Here is a 25,872-nt window from a genome sequence, read left to right on the forward strand (position 1 = left end):
TTCGTGCTTTCTCCTAATGCACGAAGAGCTTAAGATCTTGCGAGAGGATTATTACAAATAAGTTTAAAACTAGAATGGAGACAGTGCGCGATGACATAACACGTATATCCTCGCGCACTGTCATCCTCAAGACGATATATTAGAATTGAATTTATACAGTAATTGCTCTTCTGAGTTTGTAGTAAAACAAAAGGACAGCTAACTGTTGTCATCGCTGTCTGCAAGAGGAGAACAAAGGAAACATAAAATGCTGCCCAGCTAGCACAGCGTGTTTATTTTGATCAAAGATAGCACCAGAGTGCTTTCAGTTAACACTACCTTCCACAGTTCTGTTGTTTTTCATAAGAACTCTGATTTCAGGTTAACTGAATGCAACTTGACGAATGCGATGGCCGCATCCAGCTGTAATGGCACTGGGGGTGGGACGGATTTCATCTCTGGTATTAATAGAACTGGCCATGCTGCAGGCCTCTGCCACCTTGAAATGTGGGTTTTTAAAGCAGAATGGCTTGGCGATTACGTTTATTTGTATTTAATGATTATGTGTTCCGTAGCATTACTGTCTAGACAGACACTATATTTCATGCTAACATTCGTTAATCTGTTTTATCATTGCCCCGGGCTCCAGATTCCAACAGTGAATTTGGATGCAGCCGATGAATACCTGTCGCTGTTCATCAAGTGACTTCCTCGTCTCTTTCCACTCCTCCTTCCACCAGACGTCCACCACATATTCAGTTTTTTATCAGAATATCACTGACAGGGCACCATTGCTAGGTAACTAAATAGAGCTTGTATCTGCGTCAGAAGGGGTGGTCGGGGCGGGCACACAGAGACAAGGAAGCACTACAGCTGCCACCCTGTGCGCCGCTGCTCGCTCCCATGGCAAAATGCCGTGGGGTGAACCTTTCAGAAGAGGTGGTACGTGCAGCCACCTTTAGTCATTTTCAGGCTTTGATTCTAGAAAGACACACGCAAAAGCCAATCCAATGCGTGGGAGTAGTCAGTCCCACACAGAGTAGATACATGAAGCCTCGCAGAGCAGCGCCTGCGCACTGCGCTAGGCTCGACCTAAAAACAAACACAAATAGTGGTGAGTGATGGGTAAACAGTTCATTTTGTGCTGCTTTGCCCTAAAAGTCCATATCGTGGCCGGATTTGAATCTTGCTTGCCCTCCTACCATGCATTGTGGATGGTGTTGAAGGTTTTTATTTCCCTGGGTTCCTGGTAATATCCGAAGCACATTGGTTTTAGTTGATAATGCTTTGCATTGTCACACCAGTCTTATGTACATTTATTCGGTCAATGTAATATGGTGGCGAGGTCGGAATGTTGCAGGTTAAGAGGCTGGTTGTGGAGCATGGAATGTGTGTATGGTGGCAGCTGCTGAGTCAGGAGATGCTGGCGGCAGATTTGCATTATTGCTTTTTCTATTGTCATTGAAATAAAATTCCTTTTAGTACACTATCTGCATGGACGACTCATCTTTCCAACAGTTTTATGTGACTTAATTTGTTGAAAGAGCGATCAACCAACGGCAGCAACGTTTTCACTAAAACATTTGACATCTGGACCACTCTGATGCAGGCCTGAGGCTTTGTGTGAGTTCGGAATGTGTGGTTCTTTCGATGCTTCACAACTTAAGAATGACAGTGGATGGTGAATTCTGTATAGAGCTACACTTTCATGTGTTTTTCGAAATGAAGAAATGTACAATTTACAATTATTTCTTCTCTTTTTTTTTTTTAGATTCGTGGATGATATAGGCAAGGTCATATTAACCGTGAGTAAAGGGTCTCCAAACCTTATGTTACTTCTTTCCTGTACATTCAGTTTTTAGAAATGTTTGCTTCACTTTTGTTTAGGATCACATAGGGGATAGGGCAAAATTAGTGTGAGAATACTTGCTCTCAGCATGGTTGTCACATGCCCACTAGCTGAAACACATTTGTAGGTCAAGCCTGGGCAGCACATCGCTGCTCTGAGAGTCATGTCGTATTGTAGTATGTACTTGAAGCCCCGCCCACTCTCCGCCCATATTTGTCATTGGCTTGTGTCATTGTCCTTGTTATGTGCTGGCTTCTGATTCGTGGCTAGGCTTCCAAGTCCCTCCTTAGTACTGCCTTGTCTGCTTTTGTAACCTCGCATGAGGACAGGCCCTCTTACTTGTGTCATTACCCCATGTGCAGTGCTTTAAATGGGCCGGTACTCACCGGTACTGAGTACCGGCACTTCTTAGATTTAGCACTCGGAGTACCGGCACTTCTCTACTGCCGAGGAGAGTACCGGTACTCATGAAAAGCTGGTCCTGGCGGCCTTTCTTTGATAGCTAAGGCACTTCTGTAGACCTGCGCCAGCCCAGCTGAATAATTCGGCGTGGGCTCATTTGCATACCAATCGGGTGTTCACAGACATCGAGGCAGCCCAGTGACAGCGTAATTAAGAGAGCCATGGGAGGTAACCAGGTTCAAATGGCTTTAAGCCCACCCGATTCTTTTGTGAAGTGTCTGCTAATGTTTGTCTGCTTGCCTGTGATTGTTGAGAAAAACGAGAGAACGGGGGAGACAATAGAGACACTCTTGGTAGTTATATTAAAAGAAATGTGTGGACTGCGTTGTGGGTGCATGTCTGCTTGTTTCTTTCTGTGTCACTGGAGAACATATAGAATTGTGCGGAGCGACAGCAATTAACAGAATTGATGTTGCACATATTACAAAACAACGAAATGTTGAAATATCGCCGCGTTTGGGTTTCGGTTGTTTCTAATCAGTAACCAAACCTGCTTTGTTTATTGAAAAACATTTCTCATGTTTTGGTATGTGCGGCAAGTAGTATCGAAGTCAAGAAGTATCGGCATGACTTCTAAGCCCCGCCCCCAAACCCCGCCCACTCGCCACATTTAAAGGAGTACCTGCACTATTTTGCCCCCATTTAAAGCACTGCCCATGTGCCACCATTGTTCACCCTCCCTCTCCCATCCATGTCTCCCAACGCGCACTCTGCTCACCCACAGACTGGGCTATTGGCCATTTCTGGGTCGTGAGACAGCGTGACTGTAACATGCGGTCTGCGCCTGCTGACCAGTCCTGCCTTTTGCTGCCTGCCCGATGTCCCCCACCTCCTGGCCTGCACGCAGTCCTGCTGTCTTACTAAAAGCACAGAAAGGCAGCATGCTTTCCCCCACCGGGACCGAGCGTCAGGCACCCGTGAAATGTGCTGCTGCCTGGGGTGTTTCACAAAGAGAGAACCGCTTGTTGGTTTGCGTTGTCCTGCTTTTGTTGAATCGCCGAGATGCCGCTGGTGGGCTTGAAATGGGGTCAATTAACAGAGGCCATGTGAAGTTTGAGCTACCCTGCCCTCGCATCCACCCAGCAAGATGTTGCTGTGTTATGCAGCACAGCACCTCTTTGTGTGCGCAAAGCTTCCGTGATCCGTTGATTTCCGGTGATAAGCAAATGCCCCACCCTCTTCAAAATAGTGTTTTGTGTAATGCAATCCATATGCTGCCCAGCCCTGCCAGGTGCCATACACCATGGTTTAGGGTAGCTCATTTTAGTGTTGGTCCCCACACTAAAATGTAAAGTCTCGCTTTTTGAAGCTCTCCTCTGACAGAATCACTCTGGCACTTCAGCTTGCTCTTAGCTGCACATCCAGAGAGACTTCTTAGCTGCGTTCCCCAGGCAGTGTGAGCCACAGGCAAGGGTGGGGGAGAGGTAACTGGTTTCCATACATACCACCCCTCTCTGCTCGGCCCTGCTTGTTTACTTTGTATCTGTTTCCCCTCTTGTGAGGTTCCATCCCGCTCAGGCGCTGCTTTGATGTGAGGTGAAGGGGCTGCCCATTCGCACCTTCTCCAATGATCGTGTGAAGGCTGCAACCCTGGAAGAGGTCAGCTTTAAAAAACAAGCATTTGCAATGCAATAGGTCGCGCATTTACGCGGGTTTAAGCAATTGGCATTGTAAATGACAATGCCTTTTATTTATGTTTTGAAAACCAAAACATAAATAAAGGGCATTGTCATTTACAATGCCAATATCTCAAACTGCATAAATGCGAGACTTATGGCATTGCAAACGCTTGTTCAAACCTTGGGGTCGATCGTTGTAGCCGTTAGGTCTGTGAGCTGGAGAAGCCTCATGACCAATTAACGCCAGCACTCACACCGAACGCAGTTAAATCACCCCCCCCCCCCCCCCCTCCGACAAACTGAGTGTGCCGAGCGAGCACCCGAGAGCAGCGGGAGGTACAGCGCCCAGGTCTTACGAGAAACGCACCTGGGTAGCCACTACCGGGGTGCAGCGCGGGAACCTCATGCTGGAGACGGAAGACGGAGGGGCCTTTTCACCTCGATGAGGCGGCACCCTGCGGAACACAGCAGAGAGGGACTCCGCCCCACGGGACTTCTGCAGCACTGCGAAACTGCACAGAAACTGCTAACATATACGCATGCCCGCATTTCCTGCCGAGCGTGACGAAATCGGTAATAAGATCGCTGCCCCGGTATGTTCAGATGTTATGCTGTTCACCACCAAGTGATGAATCACTGCTGCCCCCCCCCCCCCCACACACACACACACCCCTCGGTCGCAACAGCGGGCAGTAAACGGCTCCTCTTCAATACGATCAGGCACTTTACTCCTTCAGTCCGACAGTATGTTCAGTGTGGAATATGCAATTGCATTTATATAGCGCGTACTACCCCTTTGAACCGCTTTTCAGTGAGTAGTAAAGGATTGGAGGTGCATACTCTGTTAAAGCGCGCACATTTAATTCCAGCCACATCTGCAATTGTGTCTAACTGGCCTCTAAAGTCATTCTTGACGCCAGATGCACTTCTTGTAAGTTATGTCTTACAAAATACCCGAAACCCTTGCGCCTCCACACAGAAACCAGCCCCGGAAGGACTTGCCGTGTGTGTCATATTTAATTATAGTCCGGGTCACTGAATAATGGACCGGAACGCGTGATGTTTCGGCAGAAAATCTGCCACGCATGTACCTTGGAAAAAGGCGCGCGGGTTCATCCATGTAGCATTTTAGGACAGCGAAAACAGGAGCGACTAAAATGCAGAGACTAGCAGGAGATTTAAGAACACCAGAGACGCCACAGAAGTTACGGAGAACAAGCGCAGTTCGCCCTGAAGCTACAGTGCCCGAACAGCTCATGACGCAGAATTTTCTTTCCGACTTGAAAAAATGTGCAATGCCAACGTCTACTGCTCCCTAAAAACTGCAGTCATGATGGGGTTTGCCTACTCCTTTGCCGTTTACAAGTTGTACAGCATATATAATTTAACAAGCATTTACAATGCAATGGTCTCGGCAATATTATAGGTAGAGCTATTGGTATTGCTCATTATTTTTTTATCATTTTTGTATCCCTACATAAATGGCATTGTCATTTCTATTGGCATTAGTTTTTTTTTTTGCATATGTGATACCTATTGCACTAGCAGAGAGAGAGTGAGGTAGTGAGAGAGAGTGAGGTATTGAAAGAGAGAGTGAGGTAGTGAGAGAGTGAGGTAGATAGAGAGTGAGGTAGTGAAAGAGTGAGTTAGTGAGAGGTATTTTCTGACGTAGTGAGATAGAAACAGTGAGTGATGTTGTGAGATAGCGAAAGATTGAGGTAGTGAAAGAGAGTGAGGTAGTGAGGGATGTTGTGAGGTATTAAGATAGAAACGGAGAGTGATGTAGTGAAGTAGTGAGATAAAGTGATGTAGTGAAAGAGTAAGTGTAAGTGACAGTGTATTTGAGAGAGAGAGAGTGAGGTAGTGAGATAGAGTGAATTAGTGAGTTAGAAAGAGAGAGTGAATTTGCGAGGTAGTGAGAGAGTGATGTAGTGAAGTTTTGAGAGAGTGTGTTGTGATATAGTGACACACACGAAAACATAACTTAAACTGATGGAAAAAGTAAGTATTTCAATTGAATGCGGTATCGCCCCCCCCCCCCCCCCCCAAAAAAAAACCACACACTAAGCAAAACATACTATAGATGTTTACAAAGGCTGCAAAATACACTTTGCACACCATTAGTTTATACTTGTCGTTCATCCTCATCTAGTTGGCCTTTCTCTTGCCTTTTACTCCCGGGTTCTATCCCCTTCATTCCAGGGTTCCGCCCCTTCATTCGCACCCACACGTTACCCTTTTCGAACAATGCCCATCTGCTCCCTCTACTTAATTCCATGAATGGGTGTGACACTAACTGTCCCAAAACAAGCATTTCTTGATGTGACTATGTACAGATTTGCTACATAAAGCGTGAATTTCACCAATTGGCAAACGGAATACTTTGCCCTCTTAGCCTCCCTTTCCTCTCCTTACAACTGTCTACACACTCTGCCCTTACGACTAGTGATCTCGTACTTAGCCATTGTCGTACGTGTGCTACTCACCAGGGGCCTGCACATAGAGCGACCCGAAAGCACACAGGTAGATGCCGGCAAGTGCGACTAAAAACATTCGCCGGGGAAGCCGGGTGTCCGCCATGGTGGGGGCAAGGTGCAGGGGGCTCAGAAACGCAAACTCTTCGCCTTCAGGACAGCCAACGTGCCACACTGGGATCTGGCAGCAGGGCAGACGTGGTGGGTTACAGCGGTTCTATGGAACGCGCGCACGCTCTAGGGGCGTGGCCATCGCCTCTGAGGAGAGAGAAGGAGGACTCAAGCAAAAACACCGTGGAATTAAACTCCTTCAGTAATACATGTTGCCAGTTAGAACGTGGGGCCAGCAATGCATTGTACGATGTGGTGTTAAAGTTCAAAACGTCACATAGTGAACCACGTAATACAAGCTGTACTCTTCTTAGTTTTTAACCCATTAGTTTGCTTCAATCCGCCACACACAAGATGGCGGAGATTAGCCGGATGCTATACTTAAGGTCATCACACACGCGCCACCGAATACAGTCAGTATCTCTTGTCCCGCACTGTCGACGTTTAATCATTAGAGCGAGCGGGAAAAACAACAAGGCAGAGCAAAAGGCAAGCACACCACTGCCTTTCTCCGTGGCAAAGCAGAAATGCCTCGGAGAAACGCAGCGGCGTTTTCAGATTCGGGGGCGTGTTTCTTTTTCTCTCCTCTTGCCATTGGCAGGAGAGAAAAACACGCCTAAAAAAGGGCGTTGCTAAAAAGTGGAAAGAACACCAAAAAACACGCCCCCGAATCTGAAAAAGACGGAGCCTATTTGGAGGGACGGCTCTCTCCTCCAATGGCTGGCCTCCGTTTAGGAAGCCAGCCAATGGAGGAGAAGCTAAAAGAGAGGCGGGCTAAATAGCCACTCTAGAAAACATTAAATCTCCGACTTCCGGTTCTGCCTTCGGCAGACCGGTAGTCCTCGACCTAAAAACGGCATGGCACATGTAGCATCTGTAACAAACGGTGCAGAGAATCGAAGCGAGTAGGAGGCTCAACATATAACGCTGCCGACTTTGGAGCTGGAGAACAGGATTCTAGCCTCGGGTGGGCTGCATCACGTAATCACGTTCGGAGAAACAAGCATGTGCAATTCTTCAATGAGGTGTTTCCATTTTTAAAAATGTTATTCCATGTGAACTCTCAGAATACGGTCATGATCTAATGGTAGTAGTGTTTTAATCCTAGTTATGTGAGCTTTACAAAATGAACAGCAACCACAGACAATGTTTGTCCTCTTTGGAGCTGGTCCATGGGATGCAGTTGACATAATTTGAGGGATCTGTTCTCTCAAGTCCCCACCGTACAGCTCATCTCCACCTTCATTTTAAGGATTCCAAACTCAAGAGGTTGGAGTGTTTACAAAAAAATGGATCCTTAAAATGTACGCGTGTCGAGGCTTGTGGTACTCTGCTACGTGTCCTCTGGTTACGTAAAGAGTGGGGCATTAAACATACACGTAATCCACAAGGCATATTCATACGGGAATATCATTCTATGTAATTCAATTTTGAACCGCCTAAATAAAGGACTAGTTGTTGCTTGTTACATTTTCGCTGGAACTGAACATCCTGCTGAAAACCCCCTGGGAGTCTCGGATCGGTAATTGCCCCAACCGCGCCCTTCCACCCCAAGCATTTTCCACCCAAGCTTTTTTGAAACTATAGTGTGGGTGTGCATATGCACGCTCGTGTGCGTGCTCAGTCAGTGCACCATGGGCGCTAGTGCAGGAAAGGAAGTGGGCCTTGTGGCTGATGTTTACAGGAATATTCAGGATTTGGTGGGCCTCTTAAGCCTCTGGGCCCCGGTGCTACTGCACCTGCTGCACCAATTGAAGCTTCGCGCACGCCCGTGTGTATGTGTGCGCATGATGCCCGGTTTCACTACTGCTCCTTCACGGAGAGACGTGTGTTAGTTTCGCTCCGTAAATGAACCTTCTAAATATGAGATTAATGAGGCTACAGTGTATGTTTGTGTGCACGTGCTGTGCGTCCAAATGAACGTCCCAGGTTCGGATTCTCTCAGCGGAAGTCCCGGCCTTTCAAATTTTGGGGTCGACGCAATGAGTACCATTGAGGGGGGGGGGGTAACCTGTTCAGCTGTTATTTGCAACAACAGAACATAATGCAGCAAATACTGTGTAAAACAATGTGTGAGTTTTGATACATGTATTTCTTTGATCACGAATCCACGTTGTCAAGCAGTGCCAGGGTGACGAGCGTCTTATGAGGCTGGGCTGCCTGGCAAGGGCAAACTCCCCTCTGCAATGAACTCGTCAGCAGGGCCTGGGCAACCCTCGTTGGTGTAGCAGGTGCAGTGGCACCGAGGCCCATGGGGTGAGTGGCCTACCCTTATTTATGACTCTTACTCGACTAGGGGACAGAGAAGACCGTTCTCCTCGGCAGTAGTGTTGCCTATGACATCACTGCTGCGTCATTGCCCCTCTGCTACAAATAAACAGAATAAGAAACATCCGCCAGTGAATCCTCACGGAAACGGAAAGGTAAGAGAGCCGAGCGCCACCCCCCCCCGCCCGCACCCGCTACACCCTGCATCTGGCACCAGAAGCAAGCAGCGATGTAATCGTGAATGGGTAACATAGCGCCTGCTCCTAGCCGCGCGGCTTCGAAGCACTATAAATAACAGGTGAATTATAGCTTCGTTTATCGATATCCTAACAATGAAAGCTGTGTCTGCCCCACCCACAGAGATGTAGCCGTGACTTGTAGTTCACACAGATCTTTGCAGCAAGTGCCTTCACACACCGAGTTATCTTTGATTTCCAGTAGTTACTTGGAGTTTGCTATGGAAATGTTTTAAATTTTGCGGCTTCTTCATCAGCCCCTGGCATCTGTGCCCAGGCTGCCCACAGCAGGCGGAGAGGACACTTGTATGTAAATAGAGAGACTTCCCTCTCGACTGGATTTCCTCTGATTTATTGGCGGGAGTGTAGAACACTAAATGATACCTTCCTGGCGAGGTTGGCACCTTATTGGGCGGTACTGGCTAAGTGGAATGATTTGCAAAGCTCCACCAGCATGGAATTCTTGTGCTGATGGGCTTCAATCGCAGAGGATGACGGTGCTTCGGTAGAAGGACCTCGAAGTGCTTTTCTTTGTCGTTTTCTGAAGTTCCATTGGTCGGCCATGGATCACTCATCGAGTTACTTCCTGAAGCACTGGGCTTGCTTGGAAGAACACTTTTTAAAGAATCTCAGAAAGTGAGTTCATCTGATACCCAAATCTTCCCTTCCCTCGACAAACCCCATGTTTTCAAATTTACCAACACGGTAATTGAAGCTTGGGAATAACTTAATCCTATGGAGGCGGCTTTGCAAACAATTCAACCTGCTGACCTCTGCAACTCTACTCAAGAGATGTTTAATGCCAACAGCAACACCAGCAAACTAGGCCTAAGACACCAACTTCCCGTTCACCTAACTCCACAGGGCCAAGAACTCCCATCCTCAGAAAACAACCTAGAAGATTCCCGGACCTACAACACCCAAACTTTGGGGCTTTCGGAAACTTCTCATGAGTGGCTCATCTCCTCCACCAACCTTCCAAACTTCCATCCTTCAAAAAACAACTTTGTCCCAACAATCAGACCCATGGTGGTTCACATAAAATATCGCGAGTGGCTCATCTCCTCCATCAACCAGTCAAACTACCATCCTTCAAAAAACAGCTCAGCCCTTGCCAGTTCCTACAACACCTAAGCCTACGGGGCTTTATAAACCATCCCAGGAGTGACTTGCCTCTTTTACAATTCTCCATCGGTGTATGTTATGGTTTTCTCTACTAACTACTTTCTTCAAATGTGTCCACATAGACGGCGTTTGCGGACATACACTCCGTCCTGGTGGATGCTCCGCGTGTTGAAAAAGGTCTCTGCAGTTTAAGTTTCCAAGATCACAAAGATTTCTTATTTCACATTTTAAGAGGGGTACCAGAGGTTCCTTTCTTGACCTTTCCTCCCTTGTTTGTCCTTATTCTTATCCCCTTTTCTCTCTTCTCTTCATTCCTCTTCCAGTACTCAGACAGGATCCTCTCCATTAGCTTTCATATATGTTGATCACATCTTCTACCTCTCTTTAGATTCTACTACCCCAAACTATTCCCGTATACTGAATCTCAGTACCTCTAGTCCATCTATACACCAGTACCTCTACCCTCCTGTACATTAGAACATCCACTCTTGCCTGTACCATCCTATCTTCACCGGTAAATGCACCGGTGCCTCTTAACATGTCTCCACTTTAGTACCTCCAACCCTTCAGATGCCCTTGTACCGCAAGCCCGGCTTCCACACAAGTAACCCTACCAATACCCACACACTTGTAGCTGGTCAAGGTGCCTCTTGCCCCAACACTTCTTCATTACTCCTGCTTCTTAGGGTGGAGCCTGGGCAGTGCGTGCGCTGCTCTGCAAGGCAGGCTGTATTCAGTTAAGGATTTGAACCTCTGCCCATATTTTTCACTGGCTTGTGTCGTTATCCTTTGTAAATGCTCGCTTGTGATTCCTTAATCACCTTGTTAGTCCCTCCTTAGTACTGCCGTGTCTTCATTTAAAACCTCCCATAAGGACTGGCCCTTTAACTTCTGTTGCTGCACAGTATGTTTTATTTCATCTATAGGCACTATTTTCTTTAATGGATTTTCCTCTACCACAGGCATGACGTGCTCTCCTTACATTCAGTGCGCCATGCGCGCTTTCACTTTCCAAGCCGCTGAGACCATGGCTGCCATAGGTCTCGCATTTAGGAGAGTTTGAGCTATTGGCATTGTAAATGCCAATGGCGTAAACTCTCAGAAATGTGAAACCTATTGCATTGCAAATACTTTTTTGTTGTCAAAGCCCCCATGCTGCACTTTGGCCTGCATGAAGGCTGAACCACTTAGATCCGTTTCTAAGGAAAGGTGTGCGGCCGCTATTAAAGTGGAACCGCGGCATGGGGGCTTTTTTTTTGTTTGACAAACATGTTTCGTTTTGTAAAAGCCCCCATGCTGCGGTTTCACTTTAATAGTGGCCCGCACTTTTAGTTAGACACAGCTTTTTAAAAGAAAAGGACGCGGCCTTCCTCCACAAGTGCGGCATGGGAGCTTTGACAACAACAAGAAATATTTGCAATGCAACAGGTCTCGCATTTGTGAACGTTTGAGCTATTGGCATTAACAGTGCCATTAGCTCAAACTCTCTTAAATGCGAGACCTATTGCATTGCAAATGCTTGTTTTTAAACCCTTTCTTTTCATTTGTGAAAATGATTCCTCACTTTCTTGTGCTTGAAACACAAATACCGAAGTGCAGGTACCTGTTATAAACTAAGGAGTTAAATGTCCCAGACTTACTTTCATTGCACGCGCACCAGTATTCTATACTCCTGTTGTTAATTACATAGTTTTGATCAGCCGGGGCCGCTGCAGGTAAGAGCGGCGGGGCCAGGCTGGTTTAAAACAGGGAGAGGTGGGAAGAATGCAGACATTTCCATTATTCAGAGGCTGTGGGAGTTAGAGGGGGCAATAACCAAACCAGCATTTACAATGCAATAGGTCTTGCATTTGTGAAATTTTAAGCTATTGGCATTGTAAATGACACTACCTTTTATTTATCTGTTTTCACAACCAACACATAGATAAAAGGTTTGTCATTTACAATGCCAATAGCTCAAACTTTCGCAAATGCGAGACCTATTGCATTGCAAATGCTTGTTATTTCATGTCCTGACTCGTCAGACAGATAAAGAGTGGCTCTCTGCTTCAGCGAACACGCCCGTCCAGGAGTTACTTCTCGATAAAGATGCTAAACTGAAAATAAATATAGGTTCACAGCTCTAAACTAGTGTGACTGTCTCAGCCTTTCAGATCAGTTGACCTTGCTCCTCGCCTGCTGAATGTCCAGCTGCCCACTTTTCGCTATGACGGGTGTCAAAATTAAATTTAACTCTCCTTTTTTAAACAGTTAGATTGTTCCATTGCTTTGCTATTTCAACTCTTGAACACCTCTGTGTGTTTTTTAGGTTGTATATTACATGTGCAAACTCACTGCAACGCAAGTGGACTCTGGAAGACATTTAGGGCCAGATGTACGACCTGCCAATTTGCGACTCGCAATTTGCATCGCATTTTCGACTCGCAGTTTGTCACATTTGCGACTCGCAAATTGTCATGTACAACAGTGTCTCAGACACTGTTTGTTATTCCTAATGGGGTCGCAAATTGCATGCCTCATTAATATTAATGAGGCAGGCGCAATTTGCTACCCCATTAGGAATGGCCAGCACTCACCGGGATGGTGGCCTGCTGGGGTCAGCAGACCACCATGTCTTTGACTGCTTTTAAATAAAGCAGTTTTTTCTTTTTTTAAATGAGTCTCGTTTTCCTTAAAGGAAATCTTTTCAGTTTTATTTTGTAAGGGCAGGCAGTGGTCCCTGGGGAAAATAGTTTGACCCATTCACAAAGGGAAAGGAGTCCCCTGAGGACCCCTTCCCGTTTGCAAATGGTTTACCACCTACTTGAAGTAGGTGGTAAATTGCGACTGTTTTGCGACTGCAATTCTGGTGACAAAACATTCATACATACAAATGCCAGTCGCTATTAGGAAGGGACGCCCGTGGCATGCCCCTTCCTAATAGCGAGTCACAAACCTCATTTTGGGAATCAGTAACATTTACTGATTTGCCAAATGAGGTTTGTACATGGCCATGCCCTAAATTGCGGTCGCAAACTGGCCGATTTCGCATTTGCAAACGCAATTTAGGGTTGTACATATGGCCCGATTCAGTCCGTTTCTAAGGATCTGTTGCGAGAAGTGCAGACCTTTACACATCAAGTATGTTTACCCTTGTGACTGCTCAAAGGCCAGTTGTTTGAGTGCCAGCTGGAACTCGATAGCTAAACAATCGATAGGTACCGAAGCACACGTCAGTAGTCCATACAGTGATGCTAAATCGTGGTAAGTAAAATTAGAAAGACAAATATAGTCTGTGGTATTTCTTCTTCTTTTATACGTGGTGTTTATTTTCCAGTCTTGTTACGCAAAGCAAAAGGGCAGACGGGAAAATAAACACCACGTGTAAAAGAAGAAATACTACAGACTATATTTGACTTTTTAATTTTACTTGCCATGATTTAGCATCACTTTAAGGACTACTGGTGTGTGCTTCGGTACTTGTTGTTTGTTTAGGTTCAGCCCAAGGGTTTTCTCCAGGGAGTGTTCCCACTGGGTGGCTAGGGTCTAGTAAAGCACCATAACTATCTGTTGTTTCTTAGTATATCCAGGAACTTCATCATTAGATGTGCATTTGTGCCTGGCAGATCCACCTTTGTATTTAGGTTGTCACAACAGAGATCTCGATAGCTGTTTGTATATCCCTCCATTGCCACGGCTGTTGCCGTAGATCACTTTATAAAGCTCTGTTACAAGGAGACCCAGGCTGTTGAAGGCCCCCTCCCATTTTAGAAACCATATTGCACCGTTTACCCACCGCTTTGTTGCCTGTATTTCTTCCAGGTATACTTTTTTGTCTAGTAAATGTGAGATCCATGCATGAGCCAGTTTAATTTGGCTAGCTGTAAAGTGCATATATGTTTTCTTGTTTGTCTGTTGCGGTGTTCACCTACATATGAGCCATGTAGGCACTTGTCCCAGTAAAGCGCTGGGGTCGACTCTTATTATCCAAAGTCAGTGATAGGTACTATGAATCAACAACTCACATACCCTCGAAGGGCAATGACTAAGTGAAGCAAACATTAGTGCCATATTCTTTACAATGTATAAATAGAAGGAAACCAATTGAAAACATAAATATAATTGTAAGAAAGTGTTGTTTAGAGTCACAAAATATGTTCTGAGAAGGGGAACATTGCTGCGTTTTGGTTTGATATTTTGGCGAAATGACGTTAACCAGTGGCACCACAAAACAACTGGCAGACCAAGAAAAAAAAAAAATGAACTGGACACAAAAATGAAACAGGTGGTCGTGCAGTCCCCTCCTAACGGACTTTGGGTGAAGTAAAGTCATAAGAAATATCTAAACTCAATTTTCTGTGGTGGTTCTGTTGGCCAAAGTAGAACGTTAGATTGGTTTGGGTTTTTCTGTTGTCTGGTGGTTTGATGTTTACAGTGCTATTGTTCCGAGTTGACATACAATGTTTACACACCTCCGTTATCATTTTTGAACTGCATATAATAAAGAAAAGGAGAGGTATTTTATTTTAATTCTCATTAGGTGAAGAAAACCCGAAGACCAGGACCTTTATCTGATTTTTTTTTTTACTTCTTTAAATAAAAAAATCTAGCTGTGGAATACAAAAATCTGATTTTTGCAGCCACTCTTTGAGATCAAAATCAATTTTTTTTTTTTAGTTCCTCATTTGCCATTAATCTCACTTCAAATTGCACTCCAGGTGTCTGTACTTACTCTCAGAAACTGAGGAGTGTAGGCTGTTAGAAGTGGAACCGCCGCCTACTAGTACCAGAAACGCCATGGAGATCAACAAAGAAAACCCCTGAGATACCTCTTCTACCAAGCTCTAAGAGCAAGATGACATTCGCCGAAAAGAACCACCACAATACCTGGTAGTACACGGCTTAGCCCGAAGAGTTAAATGGCATAATCATTAGACTCTGGGAGAAAAGAAAAAAAAAAGATCCACGAGTTTACTTTGCCATCTGGGCCGCCCATCTGAGTTGCAAAGGCTTCCAGAAGGCCTTCTTCTTGTCACTTCCTTGTCTGGCCAGATCCAGTTTGGAGACTGCCAATACTGAAGACTGCCAGTCCGAAAAAGTTGGAGGACTTGATTCCGTCCATTGTATACAAATTTGCCTCCTAGCTAATATATAGAGTAGAAAAGGAGCAGTCCAGCGGGACCAGTGATTTTTTTCTGCAAGGCCAAATATTATTAAAGATAGATTCATGTTAACAGTACAGCCCGAAACACTTGTCAGAAAATCACCGACCTCTCTCCAGAAAATGGCAAGAGCAGGACATTCCATAAACATGTGTATATCTGAAGCTGAAGCCTGGCCACATTTGTTACAACTAACTGGCGGCCCATTGGAGATTAATGACAATTTGTGAGGAGTAAAATAGGCCCTATGGATGGTAATGAGATGGTTCCTTTTTAACCAAGCTGGTTTCACAACTTCATGTAGAATCTTGCATGATTTCTGCCATAGTTCGGCCCAGTCCTGTGTGGGTAAGGGGGATGCACTTAAAAAGAAATGTAATCTTTGGTAATATTGTCATCTTGATCAGATTTATTCTTCCCATGATAGTCAAAGGAAGTATGGCCCAAGATTTCATTAGCCTTTTACATTCCTTTACCACTATATCCAGGTTGATCTCAGCGTATTTTGTAATATCCTGGACCACATAAATTCCCAGATACCTCATTTAGGAGCTGGGCTGGTGATGCTGCTGTGTCTCTGTTATATTCCAAGTCATAATTTCACTTTTTGCCGCATTGATCTCATATCCTGAGACAGAACCAAACTCCTGAGCTAAGCCAATGACTGTTGAGAGTGCTGACTGTAAGTCAGCTGAGAAAATCAAGATGTCATCAGCATACAAGGCTACCTTCCTCTCCCACTCCCCATACTTAAAGGGCTGGATATTCGAATCTGACCTAAGACGTTGAGCAAATGGCTCAATATAAAGATCGAATAGAAGGGGGGAGAGTGGGCAGCCCTGTCTAGTGCCTCTTGTGATTCTAAATGAGTCTGTAATATTCCCATTAACCAGTAGCCTAGTCATGGGATTCTGGTAAATCAGCTGGACTGTGTGACAGAATCTTTCCCCCAAGCCAAACTTCCTCAAGACCTCCGACAGGTAAATCCAATTTACTCTGTCGAAGGCCTTGGTAGCGTCCAATGCCATTGGCCATTAAAGGGAGGGAGTATGTAGAGGCAAGGTCAACAGCACCAATGAGATCATATGTGAGATCTGAAAGCTGCCGGTTCCTGACAAAGCCCTTCTGATCTAAGTGAAGAACATCTCCTACCATAAGACCCAATCTCGCTGCCATAATGGAGGTGAAAATTTTATAGTCTATGTTTAAAAGCGAGATGGGTCTATATGACCCGCAGCTTGATGGAGATTTCCCGGGTTTCAATATAAGAATTATTAAAGCATCATCCCATGAAGCTGGGAGCCCTAAACCTCCCTCCAGCACGTAATTAAACAACTGCGTTAGGACGGGGACAATCTTATTTCCCAGCAACTTATAAATCTCCGCCGGAAGGCCGTTGGGGCCTGCTGCTTTCCCTGTCTTGCAGCGTTGAATGGCTTCTCTGACCTCTGCGTGAGTGAAAGCTTGGTCCAAATATTTTTGTTGGTCCAGTCCAAGAGAAGGAAGGGGAATATCTCCCAACCAATTTCGAACCCTAACTGGATCTAACCTTTGGTCCTCACAATAGATCTCCTGAAAATATGTCTGAAAGACCTGGCTGATTTCCCCATCTGAGCAGAAGGTTACATTTCTGCTGATAATCTCTTTGATGTTATTTCTTGCCCAATCAGATTTTGCTTTTCAGGCAAGAAGCTTACCTGCCCCCTCCCCATATTCAAAATGGGCGATTTTACTAGCCTCCCATCTACGGATAAGCCTGGAATGGAAGATGTTCTCCAACTGCCCCTTTAAACTATCCCGTTTGGCTTTCAGTTCTTGCTGAATTTCAGGAGAGGCTAGAAAAGATAATTCAGTCTCTACCTCTTTCAATTTTCCCTCGAGAGATGATATCTCCTCCTTATATCTTTTATTTCTAAAGCTGGCTCTGCTGGTGATTTGACCACGTAGGAAAGCCTTGAAAGAGTCCCATACATTAGTTATTACAGTTGACCCCAGATTTAGTTTAAGGAACCATTCAGTTTCCTGCAATAAGAAAACCTTTTCTTCTTCCATCAAAAGTAAAGAACGGTCAAACAACCATGTACGCACGGGCGCTGCTGTTAGGCCATTCAGACATAACAGAACCCCTGAATGGTCTGAAAGATGATTAGCCAGGTATGAAATATCTCTGACTCTTTCTCTCAATGAATTACTTATCAATATGTAGTCTATTCTGGATTGATGTCGATATTTATGATTTCTGAATGACACACCTGGTTGCAAACCCGATCTTTCTCTCCATGTATCTGATAACATAAATTGTTCCATTGCCTCCAAGAGGAAATCCCAGGATTTTAAAGGGGCCACAGCTCTACTATTTGGAGTCTTGTCCAGCACAGGGTTTAAAACTATATTAAAATCCCCAGCTAGAATTATCGGCTCAGTAAAATCTAATAGATGGGAGAAAATAACCTTAAGACTGGAGGGGTTATCAAGATTCGGTCCATAGTAGCCAACCAGAGTATACATAGACCCCCCCCTATCCTAACTTTAAAAATCAACCATCTACCACCTGGATCCACCACTTGCTGTAGGACATGTACTTTGGCTGATTTCTTAAAAATTATAAGGACTGCTCTTATGATAGCTGTCTGGTTCGTGCAGACATATGAACCCACCCATCTTTTATTTTTTAGAAGAGAAAATATCTCTTCTTTCAGGAGATGTGTTTCCTGGAGAATCAAAATCTGAGCCGATGAATCTTGGAGATACTGCATTATCCTATCGCTTCTCGGTCTGGTTCGCAGACCGTTAATATTCCAGGACAAAATCTGTATGGGACTCATGTTAGGTCATCTGAAGATCTTAACATGAGAAAAGAAAAAGATATACATTTATGTTCAAGAGAGCCAATGTCGGCATATAATCCAGCCCAGCTCCAAACTCTATTCCTGAAAATAACATAAGTACTAACATCAGAAAATGGACACTGAGGATTTTTTTTTTCTTGCTACACCCCAACCCTAACCTTACCCAGTGCCCTCCCCAGTCCCTCCTCCCCTCTCTGGGAACCCATACCCCAATTATCTGGACAGATGGAGTCCAGGCAATTGCATCCCGGAGAAAACCGCCCAGTCACCATCCAAAACAAAAGAAAAAGGAAAAAAGAAGAAGAAAGAAACCTCAAAGGAGAGAGAAGAAGAAAGGCATGATCAATTGGAAGAAGCATATAAATTAAATATTTATGATTTCCACCCTGCTTACTTTCATATCAAAACTTCTCTCACATACAATCTAGAATTATTTTAATTTCTCTATATGGGAGAAAAATAGAAACCGCAATTTCCCCACCTACCTTCCTCCCATGGTAAACTATATTAACCCTACTTATAGACCTACTGTGGCCCCCCTTTACTGATGTTATTAAGCAGCTCATCTGCTTCTTGCACCGATCTTATGTTGTGCATTTTATTGTTGTACATGACCTTTAGAAAGGCCGGGAATTTTAATTGAGCTACTGCCCCTAGCTTCTTAAACTCTTTCAGCCTTTTACCCAATTCCCATTGCCTCTCCACCATGCATCTTGAGAGATCTGACCGTATCTCAAAGGAAAACTCCTTTGTTCGCACTGATTTCAATTTCAGTGCAGAGTTATGAATCTTATCCTTTAAGGCAAAGAAAGGTAAGGAAGTTAATGAGAATTTTTCCGGGTTTGGGCCTACTAGGGTGCCTACTGAAGGGATCCCTATGTACCCTCTGTATATCCCGACTGAGTTCTTCCTCTGAGTCTTCAAGCTGTAACGAGGTCTTAAGTAGAGAGACAATATAGGCGCGTATATCAGGTCTTTCACTACCTTCAGGTACATTCAATAAACGCAGGTTGTTTCTGCGTGCATTATTTTCTAACTTCTCCACTCTATCTCTAAGATCCCACTGTTCAGTCTTCAGCAATTGATTGTCCGATTTTGCCTGACCCAAGTCTTCTTTCAATTCGCCCACTTTATTCTCAAGGGCTGCGGTCCTGGAATTTATAAGAACGACTTTTTTTCCAGAGATTCGCAGAAATTCCTTATTTCCCCTTGTTTCACTGTGGATGCTGCAAATCCTCTTTTTATGTATTCTGATAATGTAGCAAAAAGGCCCTCCAGACCTACTGGTGAAGATAAAGATTGCACCCCCGGCAGAATATCTGTCTCCATCTCGTTCCTCATCCGTATTGCTGTTAGACATTGTTGATACCTGTAATTGTGGATCACTTAGAGCACCGACTGAAAGGTCATTCATTACTCGAAGCATTTCTACTCTTTGCGGGCTCCCCTAGCTCACTTTGCTGGGGTGTCAAAACTGTCTCTTGGGTTTCTTTTCGTATTTCTCCTCTTATTAGTGGACATACCTGTGATTCAGCTGCCCAGCTGCCCAACATCGCCGAGATTCTTCCCTTACTGAGGTGTCGTCCCCCGCCGCCGCTAACACCATCTGCGGCCGCGGAGCGGTGACGGGACTACACTCCCCATCATTCCAAGCGGCAGGGGAGCCGCGTTGCCGGTTTCGCGCCAGGAGGCGCACAAAAGAACGCCGTGACTCCTGCGTCGCGGGACCGCGCGCGGGCTAAGCTCGGGCAAAGGGCGGGCCGTCTGTGGCTGTCAGGGGCAGGAGGAGGCAGGGCAGGGCCCACTCCCTGAAAGCGTTGCAATACGGACACTGTTGAAAGGTACTGTGATACTTGCTATTGTTGGGACATTTGGCTTCCTGTTACACGTTGTGGATTCGATCTTGTAGTACAGCGTTGACCAGGTCCGCGCCAGTTGCATACTCCACACTGCACTTTCGTGGCGTGTAGTTGGGCCTTTGCACTTTGTGGTCCCAGGAATACTGGTTAATACCAGATTTGCATTCACATAGCACTTTTACTAATCAGTGTCCCATTTATATTTTTATTTTATTTGTATTGAACTTCTTCATTTGCTTAGTGTTACATATTTTGCGTTATATTATGACGGTGTAAACATTGACTTTCTGACCAGGAACTCACCGTAACTTACCTCCAAATATTCAATTTTTCTGAATGTTATTAATCGTATTCATCGGGGTTACGGTCTCCCCTGCTCTCCACGTATAAGGATGACGGCTAAAAAGTTAAGTTCGGGGAGACTATTGGGGGGAAGGTCTTGCATGTAGACAAGATCCAACCATCTTAGAAACAAGGCTGCCAGTAATTTGTATTTAAAGGGTCAATGCCAGCTGCTGCAATTGTGGGAAAAACCCAAGGATAAGGAATTGTTAAATGTTGCAAATAAAGCCTTTGACATAGCTTCTCCATCTGGCACAGCCCTTATGGTGCTCAAGAAGGTCCCTCCTTTGGTGAATGAAGAATTTTCGGGCTCCCTGATTACTGAGGAATCTTGCCCAGCGCCCCCGGAAATGACTGGTGACATTATGTGTTCTGCTTCTAATTCTGAGGGTGGGCAACAAATTAATGTGTCTGCAAACCATAAAGTGTTTTTATCCAATGATCCCATGGGAGGTTTACAGCCAAAGGTGGACGGAAAGGGAGACTCTCAGTTGTCGAGTATTGACCTGGAGCTTTGTGGTCGATACCTAGATGATGGTATTCTGAAATCATCTGAAGCTATTAAGTCCCCGATCGGCGCTACTCCATCTGGTCTTCTGCTTTATAGCAGTACCCCCCTCCTTAAAATCGCTAGATATTTCCTCACAGTATAACATCTCAAAGAGTCCACTGCTTAATATATCTGGCATTGGTCCCATGGGTCCTTCAGGTTTTGATACATCGGAAAAACCGATCTCTGAATCCCTGATTGCATTGGAACATTTGCTGGCATCTATTTTACAGGTATTGGGTACATTTGTGGGAAGCTCTGATTGTATTTTGGAATCAGTCACTCAGATATTAAATGTCTCACTGTTAAAGCTCCCGGAAAAGGTTCCTGACTTAGTTCCTAAGGCTGGATTGCAGGGGCCTGAGTCGGGTAGTGACCATCTAGCTGGAAATATTAATTCGGCTCAAAATAAACCTGTGGCTATTCTTAAAAATGAGCCATCTTCAGTACCCACACTTCCCGTATCTAACTGTGTAAGGAATTCTGACCTCGAAATTGAAGAAGAAAGTGTTGATGTTACCGCTCCAAAATCTGAAAAAGATCTATTCCCAATTTTTGTGCCTGAAATGAAGGGGATAGGGGGGGAAGAAAAAGAAAAAACTGGAAAACAAAGAAAGAACAAAGGAAAAAAGAGGAAACCAATCCGCAGATACAGGAAGAAAAGGCAGAGACAAATAATTTTTGAGGATTCCCAAGTCCCTGATATCAATGAACCTATCACTGGAGAATCTGTGAATGGGTCCTTGAGTCAGGAAGCGGTCACTCATCCTTCCGATAATTTGAATCCCTCTGCATTAGGCATTAAAATTTCTTCCAATTGTTCAATCTCTCCCGTGGGAGGTCCCCTATTAGATGTAGGAGGATTGACGATCCCTCCCCCCGTAGCAGAGATGACTAGGTCAGTCCCTATTCTATCTGTGGCTCTTAATCCTTCTGCTCCTACTTTTCATGCCGCAGGTGATGGTGTTGTATGGCCTCATCATCTGCCTATAAAAGTACCAGAAGTTTTTGTAGATACATTGACTGTGGATTTTCTATCGTTATTTGATTCTGATCTGCCTTTAAATAGAGCTTGGTTACTTAAGTATTTTAAAGACATAGAGTCTAAAGTTAATCCAATCTAATGATATTGATCTAGTCTCCATATCAGGAACAGTTGCCGCGCCCTACGTCAGGGTAAAGTTCTATTCCAAACTTATAGTAAATCTTATATTGCAACAGGCTGAGAACTTCCAGTGTAGGGGAATTGATGTATTACCTGTTTTGTCTTCTGGAAGAGATAGTTTCCCCCATAACTCTCTAAGCCAAGATGGTCCCCCTCCCTCATTTGATGATTTAAAGATTTGGGTTTCGAAAAGCACACGTTTGGTGACGCATGTAATGCCTGCCCCGTTAATTCAGAATACCCACCCAATAGAAGATATCCAACTGTGGAATTGGCTGCCCGGTGCTTTGTCTAGTAAATCCATAGACAACCCCAAACTTTTTCAACATCTTTAGCAGTAATTTAAAAGTTCTCTCTTGGAGCGCTGCCGGGATAAATAATAGTCCTGAGAAATTAAAGTACTTGTTCTCTCTGAATGCTAGTGTGATTTGCATCCAAGAGACCTGGTGTGCTAGTAGATTGTGTGCAGGGAGAGATTATTTTGTCCTTGAGGCAATGGCCTCTCCTTCGAAGAAAGGGCATGCAAAAGGGGGAATCGCGTGCCTTCTGTCCAATAGACTAAAGTGGAACTTCTCCCATTATGCTGACCCAAGCAACCTCTTTCAGGCGGTGACCCTTTGTAATTTAACCAGTAGGGGAAACAATAATCCTCTGGTAATAATAAACGCATACATCCCCCCCGGATGAATGTTTTAATATTCTATTGAAGCAAGTCTTTTCGTACATTAAACAGATTAAAGAGTTAGAACCTCCCCCCTATGTGTTGTTAGTAGGTGATTTTAATTGTAAAGTTTCTAACTCCAGCTTAGAGCTATTTAGAAACAAATCTAAAGAAGAAGCCTATCTTATTCCTCAATCTCTCTTCCCTAATAAAATTAAAACTAATACGAGAGGGAAGCTGTTGCTAGAAGAACTTTCAGCGGCGGAGTGGCTAATAGTGAACGGTAGGCTTCCCTCTGATGTCCCTGCAAAATATACTCACAGAGCCTCCCAAAGTGAGTCAATTCTGGACTATGTAATCACCGACTATTGTATTTTCTCCTTAGTGAAGGATCTGGTGGTCTCTCCGACATCATTTAGTGACCACAATGTGATTACTATAAGCCTCTCATTACAACCTCCTAATTCCGATTCATGGTCCCTTAACAGTGATGTAGTTCACTTTCATAAGGACTCTGGAAGATGTTTTTGGAATTTTAAAGCCAAGAAGGGCCTGGAGTATATTCTAGGTAAAACCATTCTAGAACTGAATGATTGGCAGGGTTCTGAAATAATTCACTTTGAGAACTTTATGAAGGAGGTCATCCGTGTTGCCAAAAGGTCTAGCTCTTCTGTAAAAAAGATTTATGTTTTTAGACCGATTACCCTCCTAAATAAGGAAATAAATAAATTAGTGCGGGAGCAATTTTTGCGTAGATCTATTGAAATAAATAATAAAATGTGCTTGTTAAAAAGAAGGAGAAGCAGAATTAGGAAGAAACTTAAAAAAGAAAAAGAAGATTCACTCTGGATAAGTCTACGGGAGGCCGCAGTTCATGGCAAAGTTAGACAATTCTGGTCACTTATTGGGGAGGGTTGTGGAGTAAGAGTTAACCCCCTCCCTATTCCCATTGCTGAATTGTCATGGGTCACTTTCATTTCCAACCTGTATGCTGGGAACGGCGTAAGGGTAGAATGTAAGGGGTCTACTAAAGAAGATGAGTTGTCTATTGACGCCCCGTCGGAGAAAACCATTGAAATGGCCATTAAGGACATGCGCTCCTCTGGAGCAATGGGGCCGGATGAACTTCCCATATCGGTATTGAAGCAGGACCCTGTTTTATGGAGCAAGATTCTCTTTCCATTATTTAGATCTTGCTTCATTAGTAAAACTGTGCCCTCTTCTTGGAAGGGGAGCATATTGGTTCCATTATTTAAAAAGGGCGATAGGGATAAGCCAATGAATTATCGTCAGATAGCCCTTCTTGATGCCATTGGAAAAGTCTTTTCCAAATGTCTCCTATCGCTAATTATTGATTGGGTTGATGCGAATCAGATATTACCCCTTGAACAAACCGGCTTCCGTAAGGGGCATGGTACATTGGATAACCTCACAGCCCTTCAGGTTATTTCGGACAAATATATAAGAGTTCGGGGAGGTGGAGTGTATGCGGCTTTCATTGATTTCTCCACAGCATTCGACAAAGTTAATCGTCCCTTGCTGTGGAGAAAGCTATCTGGCTTGGGCATGCCCCCTCTTCTATTAGATCTGGTGCGGTCTTTACACACGGACACTTGGTGCCGAGTGTTACAAGGTGGAGAAAGGGGTTTATCGCGGGTTATTCCCTCCATTAATGGATTAAAACAGGGTTGTCTACTGGCCCCATTACTTTTCTCCCTGTATATTGCTGACCTTCCAGCTTCGCTTTCATCTTGTGTTGGCATAGCCCCGGTAGTGGGGGGATCTTCTATTGCCTGCCTCCTATATGCAGACGACATCCTTATCCTAGATTTAACACCTAGGGGATTAGCTAATCGTCTGCAGGCTTTACATCTTTTTGCAGAGAACCACTACATGAGGATAAATGCCACAAAAAGCAAAATTATGTGCATTACAGGGAAGAAAAAATCTAAATCAGAGAATTTTGGTTGGTCAGTCGGTGGTCAGAAATTGGAGGTGGTTAAGACATACACCTTCTTAGAAAAATAATTTCTGCCAACCTGAGTGAGAAGCCTCATATCGATAATAATTCCCGTAAAGCCCTGTCCCAAGGCAAAAGTCTGAGCGCCCTTTATTCCGCTACAGGGAGAAGACATTTTGCTTGTTTACTGAAGGTCTATAGGGCAAAAATTCCTTCAACCCTCCTGTATGGAATGGAACTGGTTGACTTAAAGCACTGGGGTTTTCTACAGACGGTAGAAGGAAAATTATTAAGGTCTATAACTTCTCTCAACCCCGCCTGTTCTGTGGCTGCCTGTAGACTTGAATTCGGTCTCCGTAGTAGTTGGGCGCAGGGCCTGTCCGCTCTAGTACGATGGGTTGCCAGCCTGGCTAGAGGAGAAACGGGGACTTTGAGATCCCTTCTCAAGGGGGAATTGTTGGGTAGCTTAAGAGAGTACTCCCAAATTGTTAAGAATTTTAGAAAGGCTGTGGCACTTCTTGAATTGGAAGAGAGCACCCTTTTTACTATTTCTTCTTCCCAGCTAAAATCTCTTTTGAAACAGGCTTCTTGGGCTTTTTGCTTCACGTTGGACAAGAAGTCCATGCTAGTAAAGAGGGAAGGTGATCTCCTTGCTAACACATACTCAATGAAGCTTGCCCAACGCTATGTCACCTGGAACCTACCACATGGTGTTCGGAGATTTTGGTTCCTCCTAAGGCAGGACTTGCTGCCCCTAAATACTCTTTTGGCAAAATGGTATGGGTCCTCTCCCACATGTAACTTTTGTAATATGTCTGTTCAGGATCGTTCCCATGTACTGTTTATATGTCCCGCATTGCGTCCACTTCGTTTGAAGTGGTTAAGATCAATATGCTTGCAATTGGGTATCCTCAATGTGAATTTCGTTTTGCAGGCCTTATATTTTCCTCCAAATGAAATGTTTTGCTTCAATACTTTTAACTTTTTTAAAGGTTTTTTAGCTATTTATTGATGAAATATGGAGGTATGTGTCGCTGATTATCTTGTTCAGTGGAAAATGTTGTAGTTGTCAATTTTAGTTTGAGAATGTGTATTTGTGTATCTTGTTTTATGTGGACCTCTTCGGAGTGCCAAAACATAATAAATAATCTAATCTCTTGTTCTAATGTTGCCTCCATCGTACTCATAGAGATTGTGCCCAGGCAAAAATCTGATACTATAG

At 44.4% G+C, this 25,872-nt stretch overlaps 1 protein-coding gene across 4 annotated transcripts in view; it reads left to right on the forward strand.

The window, feature by feature from the left end:
• The window catches only part of LOC146869663 (zinc finger CCCH domain-containing protein 11A-like), a 216,049-nt gene that overhangs the window by 24,796 nt on the left and 165,381 nt on the right, over positions 1–25,872 (forward strand). For all 4 annotated transcript variants that reach the window (XM_085609715.1, XM_085609699.1, XM_085609748.1 and 1 more), the window contains exon 2: positions 1,751–1,784. The gene's annotated coding sequence lies outside the window, so the exon portion shown is untranslated. The remainder of the gene's footprint in view (positions 1–1,750; positions 1,785–25,872) is intronic.

This window comes from Triturus cristatus, chromosome 1_1, assembly GCF_964204655.1.
Source record: "Triturus cristatus chromosome 1_1, aTriCri1.1, whole genome shotgun sequence".
NCBI classification, from domain to species: Eukaryota; Metazoa; Chordata; class Amphibia; order Caudata; family Salamandridae; genus Triturus; species Triturus cristatus.